We start from the raw sequence: 8,592 nt of genomic DNA on the forward strand, positions 1-8,592 counted from the left end.
TCTGAAGAAGTTCCCTGTCCTCGAAGCAGGGAGCCCAGAAGGAGAAGGCCAGTAAGCTCACTCCAGCACCTCTCTTTGGGATGCTCCAGGGAAGAGGCTCAGCAAAGCCATGTGGAGGCTGCAGGGGGTGGTGCTGGGATGCTCTGGAAGTGCCGGAGAGCTCCCGGCTGGTGCGGGGCTGCCGCCGCCGTGCCCCCTCCCCTCCAACGCATCCCTCGCTCCAGCACTTCCTTCCCTGGCTTGTTCCAGAGCCGCTTCTCCTGCTGTCCCAGCAGCTGTTCCGTAGCAGCAGCTGTTTTGACTACTGGTTAACTATTTATCCGGAGCAGCAGGGCTGCTGTCCTGCGCCTGCCATGGTTTTTCCATATACAAATTCTGCTCTGCAGTGGAAGGACAAAGCCCAGCGAGCCCCAGGAGCCAGCCCAAGTGCTGCCCATGCTTGCCTTGGCTGCGGTTCAGCCTGCCCGGGCACAGCCCTGCCTCCAGCCCCGGCCCTCTCTCCTTTTCACCTCCAGTTTTGGGGTTTGCCCTCCCTGTCCCCTGTTTTCCAGTCACACCCCGGCCCTCGCCCTGGCCCAGCTGCCACCAAGAGCTGGTGCCCCTCCTTTCCCTAGCACTTAATTTTAATCAAATGCAAATCCCAAAGGCTTTGTAAACCCAGAGCCCCGTGTGTGTGTCGATTGCCAGGGCTGGGGATGCTGCCTGCACCCTGGCGGGTGGTGGATGGGACCCCACAGTGGGTGCCAGGGTGACACTGCCCTGTGGTGCCCCTGGGGCCATTCCTGCTTCAATCCAAAATCGAGGTCACAGCAGGTGCCCAGCCTCCAGCATGGGAGCTCAGGGAAGGTTTTGTGTCCTGTGCATCCTCCCAGGGGACCAAATGCTTCACTGGGGCTTTGAAGCTGGGTCTCTGCAGCCCCACACAGACCTTCTGCAGAGCTCATCTCCCCGAAGGGCTGCATTTGCACCCATTCCTGCTGTTAGCTAAGGACTCTGGCCTTAAAGCGGTCTCTTCCCCAGCAGGGTGGTGCAATCAGCTCTCCAGCCCCTTAGGGACAAGGAATGGCTTCACCTGAGCACCTCCCTCGGAGGAGTTTCTCCTCCATGCCCTGCTTCAACAGCGCTGAGGGCTTCCCCCGCAGCAAACCCCGTGGCTGGGGGCCAGGGTTCTCGTACACTCCGCAGGCAGGCCCCGGTTTGGCTCTTCAGCAACATTTGCATTGAAAATCCCAGCTTTGAAATGCAAAAAGAGACTTGGGTGACCCCGCAGCAGCGACCTCCCAGCCCAAAGCTCTCTCCAGAAGAGTTCTGTCTTCCCTCTGCTCTTGAGTGGAAGGACATCGACTCCTTCTGTTCCCTCCTGGGCTGGGGCTGAGAGGAGACCTGATCAATGTCTGCAAATATCTGAGGGGTGGGGGTCAGGAGGAAGGGGCCAGGCTCTGCTTGGTGGTGCCCAGGGACAGGACAGGGACCAGCAGGGACAGGCTTGGAACCCAGGAGGCTCCACCTCAGCATGAGGAGAAACTTCTTTGGTGTGAGGGAGCTGGAGGCCTGGAGCAGGCTGCCCAGAGAGGCTGAGGAGCCTCCTCTGGAGACTTTCCAAGCCCACCTGGCTGTGTTGCTGTGTGCCCTGCCCGGGGTGCCCCTGCCCTGGCAGGGGGTTGGACTCATCTCTAGAGGTACCTTCCAGCCCCTACATACTGTGACTGTAAGGGCAGCCCCTAGCTCAGTCCTGCTGGAGGGGACATTTCTCCCCATCTGCCAGCAAAACCACCTGGAATTCAGCAGAGCCACCTCGGAGCTGCCTCCTCCAGCAGCATTCCTTTGCCTCCCAGCTCCCTCCCCTGCAGACAGCCTGACGTTTCCGACGGCACTTGTCGCCCGGTGCCTGACAGGAAAGCTGGCAGCTCTCGGGGCTATTGTCACAGCCCCTTGTGAAACTCCAGCGCTGCAGCTCCACTTCCTACCCTGCTCCTTATCGAGGCTCTCCATGCTCTGGGCAGGTCTCTGTGCCACGGGGGGGCTGCTCCCCGCACAGCGCTGCTGGCACCGGGGTGAGTGCTTGTTGTGGAACCCCCAGCCCCCCGAGGGGTGCACCCTGTGCTCCTGGGCACTCCATGGAGAGAGACATCTCCCTGCACAGCTGGCTGAGCAGCTCCCCCAGACCTTCTAACCACGAGTCCTGTGAGGAGCAGCTGAGGAGCTGGGGGTGTTCAGCCTAGGGAAGAGGAGGCTGAGGGAGACCTCCTTGCTCTCTGCAGCTCCCTGAGAGGAGGCTGGAGCCAGGGGGGGGTTAGGCTCTGCTCCCTAGGAACAAGGGACAGCACAAGAAGAAACGGCCTCAAGTTGCCCCAGGCCAGGCTTAGGTTGGACATGAAGAACAATTTCTCTCCACAAAGGGTTGTCAAAACCTGGCCCAGGCTGCCCGTGGCGGCAGTGGAATCCCCTGAAAGGAGATGTGGTGCTGGGGGTTATGGTTTGGTGGTGAGCTGGCAGTGCTGGGGTAAGGGCTGGGAGCAAGCAAAGATCTTCAAGGTCTCTTCCAGCCAAAACCACTCTGTGTTTACAAGCTGTCAGCCAAGGCTTGCTGAGGGGCTGATGCTCATTTGCACCTTATCTTTAGTTGCTGAAGGCTCAGCAGCTGTGCTCAGCATACCTCCCAGGTGCCCTGAGGACATCAAGTGTCTGATCTCACCTGCAGACCACAGAGTTTGCCTTCAGCACATCTCCTCCTGACACCCTCACCCTGCCTCTTAGCATGTGGATGTTGTGGATCCCCCTCCCTGGAGGTGTTCAAGGCCAGGTTGGAACAAACTGCCTGGAGAAGTTGTGGAGGCTCCAGCCCTCAAAGTGTTCCAGGCCAGGCTGGATGAGGCCTTGAGCAACCTGGGCTGGTGGGAGGTGTCCCTGCCCATGGTGGGGGGCTGGAAGTGGATGAGCTTTGGGGTCACTTTCAACCCAAACCACTCTGTGATTCTGTGTCTGCAAAAATATGTGCACAAGGTGATGGAATGATTGATGCCTGGCAGTGGGTGTGAGGCAGGGTCTTCTGAAGCCACAAGACAGGGAAGGGATGCCCTGCTGACAGGTTTATCCCCCGCAGCCCCAGTCTTTGCCAGCAGTAAGGTCAGGCTGGAAGGATGTGGTCTCTGCTTAGCCTGTCACATCCAGCTGGTTAGTGAGAGGAATGGCTGCTGGAGAGGGTCCAGAGAAGGACAATAAAGCTGGAGAAGGGTCTGGAGAACAGGGCTGGGGAGGAGCAGCTGAGGGAGCTGGCAGTATTTAAACCTTATCACCCTCTACAACCAGCTGAAGGGAGGCTGCAGGAAGGGGGTGCTGGTCTTTTCCCCCCAAGGAACAAGCAGTAAGATGAGAGGAATTTGGCCTTCAGGTGGTATCAGGGCAGGTTTAGGTTGGACATGCAGAACAACCTCTGGAGGTGTTTGAGAGCCATGGAGATGTGGTGCTGAGGCTTCAGGAGTGGATCTCCCCCCGCTGCAGGAGGCACATCCTGGTCCTTCTTTCTCTCGGGGTGGATCTGATATCCCAGCCCAGCACTGCTGTGTGCTCTGTCCTCCCAGGAAGGTTTTGGGGCCCAGGCTGCACACTGACAGCAGGGAGGTGGCTCCTGTGCCTCCGGGGCTGGCACTTGGTACCTGGTGACTGCAGAACCCATCTGTGCCCCGCAGCAGGGGTATGCCCCGGGAGCTGGCCAGGCCTTGGCTTGTGCTGCTGGGCCTTTGTGAGTGGGTTGTGGAGCTTATTAGTGAGACCCAGAGTGGGCTGGGTTGTCCTCTCCCCCTTGAAAGTCCTCATGCAGCAAAGCCACATGCAGTGGGTGCTGTGCTGGGTGCATCAGCCAGGGATGTAATTCTGGGGGAGGGGGAGCATTTGGGGGCTCCATGTGCCCTGGGGGAGGGTATCTGTAGGGACTCCACTGCCCCTGGGACAGAGTGGTGGCAGTTTGTGCTCAGTCTGCGCTCCAGGCTGTAGCTGGCATTCCCTGGAGCACTCATGAGGTCACCATGGTGGGACTGGGCACAGGGGAATGCCAGCTGTGAGGCTGTGAACCTGCCTGTGTTGAAGCACAGTGCCCCAAAGCACATCTCCCAAAGGGCTTTTTGCCCAGGGGCTGGGCTGGTGTCCATGGAGGTTTTCAGGACGCAGGAGTGAAATCAGGTCAAAACCCCTTGGTCTGTGCTGCTGGTGGAGGACATGCTGCCACCCTGGGATGCCCCCAGCTGAGCCCTGAGTGCTGTGCCCACAGCCACCAGCCCTGCTGTGTTTGTGTCCAACACGAGTGCACCCTTGGCCAGCAGCCACCGAGCAGCAGCAGGAGGGTGTTGGGCTTCCTCGAGGCCGTCTGGCCACGGAGATAAGCAGTGGAGGCAGGAAACTGCTGAGGCTGTGCTGGGCTACAGCGAGCCAAAGGCTCCTCAGCTGGGGGGGGGGGGCTGGGGATGCGAGCACAGGAGCTGCCCACCCGTGGGATGGTGCTGATCGGGATGGCCACAGCGGTTCTCTCATGCTTTCCTGCGGGATCCTCTCTTGGGGATGGCCCTGGCATGGGTGTGGTGGGTCTGGAGTAGGCAGCAGGAGAAGGCAGAGCAGCATCCTGGGCAGGAGCATCTGCCAGCACCACCCCATGGCCGTGTACCAACCCCAGCTGTGACCCTGTGGGTAAAACCTGAGCATCAAGCTGTTAGGAGATGAGGAAATGGCCTCCAAGGGGAGGTTTAGGTCGGACATGAGGCACAATTTCCTCTCAAAAAGGGTTGGTGTCGTGCTGTGGGACATGGGTGACCTGATGATCTTAAAGGTCTCTTCCAACCCTAACACTGCTGTGATTCCACAAGCACCCCATGGCCTGTGCTGTTCTCCTGCAGCACCCCACGGTCTGTGCTGTTCTCCTGCAGCCCCCCACGGTCTGTGCTGTTCTCCTGCAGCCCCCCATGGTCTGTGCTGTTCTCCTGCAGCCCCCCATGGTCTGTGCTGTTCTCCTGCAGCCCCCCATGGCCTGTGCTGCTCTCCTGCAGCCCCCCATGGTCTGTGCTGTTCTCCTGCAGCCCCCCATGGTCTGTGCTGTTCTCCTGCAGCCCCCCATGGCCTGTGCTGTTCTCCTGCAGCCCCCCATGGTCTGTGCTGTTCTCCTGCAGCCCCCCATGGTCTGTGCTGTTCTCCTGCAGCCCCCCATGGTCTGTGCTGTTCTCCTGCAGCCCCCCATGGCCTGTGCTGTTCTCCTGCAGCCCCCCATGGCCTGTGCTGTTCTCCTGCAGCCCCCCATGGTCTGTGCTGTTCTCCTGCAGCCCCCCATGGTCTGTGCTGCTCTCCTGCAGCCCCCCATGGCCTGTGCTGTTCTCCTGCAGCCCCCCATGGCCTGTGCTGTTCTCCTGCAGCCCCCCACGGTCTGTGCTGTTCTCCTGCAGCCCCCCATGGTCTGTGCTGTTCTCCTGCAGCACCCCAGGGAGGTAAGTCCCCCCTGATGGGCAGGGGAAAAGGCCATCTTTGTGTGCAGCACCCATGGCAGGACTGCTGGCAGCCATCTGCCTGGGGAAAGGCAGTAAGGAGCTTGCACTCTGCACAGGACTTGAGCAGACAAGAAGTTCCCCACGGGGCAGCAACACTCCCTTGGGGCCAAGAAGGCCAACGGTCTCCTGGGGTGCACAGAGAAGAGTGTGGCCAGCAAGTCAAGAGAGATTCTCCTCCCTCTCTGCTCTGCCCTAGGCAGGCTACATCTGCAGTCCTGGGTCCAGGTCTGGGCTCCCCAGTTCAAGAGAGACAGAGAACTGCTGGAGAGAGTCCAGGGCAGGCTGCAGAGCTGCTGAGGGGCCTGGAGCAGCTCTGGGAGGAGCAAAGGCTGAGAGCCCTGGGGCTGAGAGCCTGCAGAAGAGCAGCCCCAGAGGGGAGCTGAGCAATGCTCAGCAAGAGCTAAAGGAGCTGTGGGGGGCAAGAGGCTGGGGCCAGGCTCTGCTGAGTGGTGCCCAGGGACAGCACAAGGGGCAGCAAGGGGCAGAGAGTGGAGCCCAGGAGGTTGGATGTGAAGAGGAGGAGAAAGTTGTTTGGTGTGAGGGTGCTGGAGGCCTGGAGCAGGCTGCCCAGAGAGGTTGTGGAGTGTCCTTGTGTGGAGAGCTTCCAACCCCCCCTGGGCATTGTGCTGCTGGGCACTGTGCTGGGGGTGCCCTGCTGGAGCAGGGGCTGGGCTGGGTGAGCTCCAGAGGTCTCCTCCAACCCCACTGTGCTGGGGGTCTGGGATTCCCTAACACCTGGCTGTTGCTGGGCTGCAGAAGACCTCTCTGCCCCAGCTGTCTCTGGTGCTGCACCCTCTCTCAGCCAGCTTTGGAGCTGCCCATGCCCAGCACAGCTGCTCCTGAGTGTGGGGTGGGCTCTACTTTGCCAACAGCATTCAGTGCACAAGAGAGATCCTAATCTGGCTCCATGCAAGCAAACCAGCCCCAAGTTCTCTGCCCAGTCTGCAGGAAAAGTCCCTGCAGTCTCTGCAGAACAGCCTCTGCCCTCCTTGCTGCAGATAATTGCTCCAGCTCCCAGCAAGCTGCTGCTGGCAGCCCTTGGCCAGCACGACGTGTCCCAGGCACCGGCTGCTTCCGCAGGCGCCGCGGCACCCTCGCAGCAACGAGATGGCTCCTGGATGCCATCTCAGAGCTAGGATTCACTGTCAGATCCCAGAACTGCAGCATGGAGGGGTTGGGAGGACCTCTGGAGCTCATCCAGTCCAACCTCCCTGCTGAAGCAGGGCACCCACAGCAGCTTGCCCAGGAGCACAATGGGCAGGTGGGGCTGGAATGTCCCCAGGGAAGGAGACTTTACAGCCTCTCTGGGCAGCCTTCCCCTTCCCCTTCCCCCTTCCCCTTCCCCTTCCCCCTTCCCCTTCCCCCTTCCCCTTCCCCTTCCCCCTTCCCCTTCCCCCTTCCCCTTCCCCCTTCCCCTTCCCCTTTCCCCTTCCCCTTCCCCCTACCCCTTCCCCCTACCCCTTCGCCTTCCCCCTTCCCTTTCCCCCTTCTTCTTCCCCCTTCTTCTTCCCCTTTCCCCTTCCCCTTCCCCTTCCCCTTCCCCTTCCCCTTCCCCTTCCCCTTCCCCTTTCCCCTTCCCCTTCCCCTTCCCCTTCCCCCTTCCCCTTCCCCCTTCCCTTTCCCCTTTCCCTTCCCCCTTCCCCTTCCCCTTTCCCTTCCCCCTTCCCCTTCCCCCTTCCCCTTCCCCCTTCCCTTTCCCCCTTCTTCTTCCCCTTCCCCTTCCCCTTCCCCTTCCCCTTCCCCTTCCCCTTCCCCTTCCCCTTTCCCCTTCCCCTTCCCCTTCCCCTTCCCCTTCCCCTTCCCCTTCCCCTTCCCCTTCCCCTTTCCCCTTCCCCTTCCCCTTCCCCTTCCCCTTCCCCTTCCCCTTCCCCTTCCCCCTTCCCCTTCCCCCTTCCCTTTCCCCTTTCCCTTCCCCCTTCCCCTTCCCCTTCCCCTTCCCCTTCCCCTTCCCCTTTCCCCTTCCCCTTCCCCCTTCCCCTTCCCCCTTTCCTTTCCCCTTTCCCTTCCCCCTTCCCCTTCCCCTTCCCCCTTCCCCTTCCCCTTCCCCCTTCCCCTTCCCCCTTCCCTTTCCCCCTTCTTCTTCCCCTTCCCCTTCCCCTTCCCCTTCCCCTTCCCCTTCCCCTTCCCCTTCCCCTTCCCCTTCCCCTTCCCCTTTCCCCTTCCCCTTCCCCTTCCCCCTTCCCCTTCCCCCTTCCCTTTCCCCTTTCCCTTCCCCCTTCCCCTTCCCCTTCCCCTTTCCCTTCCCCCTTCCCCTTCCCCTTCCCCTTCCCCTTCCCCCTTCCCCTTCCCCTTCCCCTTCCCCCTTCCCCTTCTCCCTTTCCCTTCACCCTTCCCCCTTCCCCTTCCCCCTTCCCCTTCCCCTTCCCCCTTCCTCTTCTCCCTTTCCCTTCACCCTTCCCCCTTCTTCTTCCCCTTCTTCTTCCCCTTTCCCCTTCCCCTTCTCCTTCCCCCTTCCCCTTCCCCTTCCCCTTCCCCCTTCCCCTTCCCCTTCTGCTTGCCACTCACCTTGCCCTTGCCTTTCCCCACACCAGGAATCTCTTGTGTCCCACTGCTGGTGGACAGACCAAAGTGGTTGGCAGTTCCCAGCCTCTGGCCCTACTGGCAGCCCATGCTGGGGATCAGTGGGTGATTAGATGGGAATGAATCTTCCTTGCATCCCCTGGCAGTGTGCTGTGTGAGCAGGGTGTATCAGCCCCAGGAGATGTGTGCCCCCACCCTGAGCAGTAATTGTTGGGCACAGAGCTTCTAAAAGAGCAATCCCATTTCTGAGTGCAGTTATGAAGCTGCCCACAGCTCCCCATGCAAACTGGGGCCAGGAGCAAGTCTGCTTCAGGCTCCAAACAGTCCCAAACCTCCTGTGGATCATGGAATGGTTTGGGTGGGAAGAGACCTTCCAAGGCCATCCAGCCCAGCCCCCTGCAGCCCCCAGGGACAGCCCCAACCCCAGCAGGCTGCTCACAGCCCCACACAACCTGCCCTGCACTGCTGCCAGCCATGGGGCAGCTCTCTGGGCAGCCTGGGCCAGGCTCTCCCCAGCCTCAGCGCCAAACCTTTCTCCTTCTCT

The sequence above is a fragment of the Melanerpes formicivorus genome, unplaced genomic scaffold (assembly GCF_026170545.1).
Source record: "Melanerpes formicivorus ecotype bairdi unplaced genomic scaffold, bMelFor1.0.p_v2 SCAF_88, whole genome shotgun sequence".
NCBI lineage: Eukaryota > Metazoa > Chordata > Aves > Piciformes > Picidae > Melanerpes > Melanerpes formicivorus.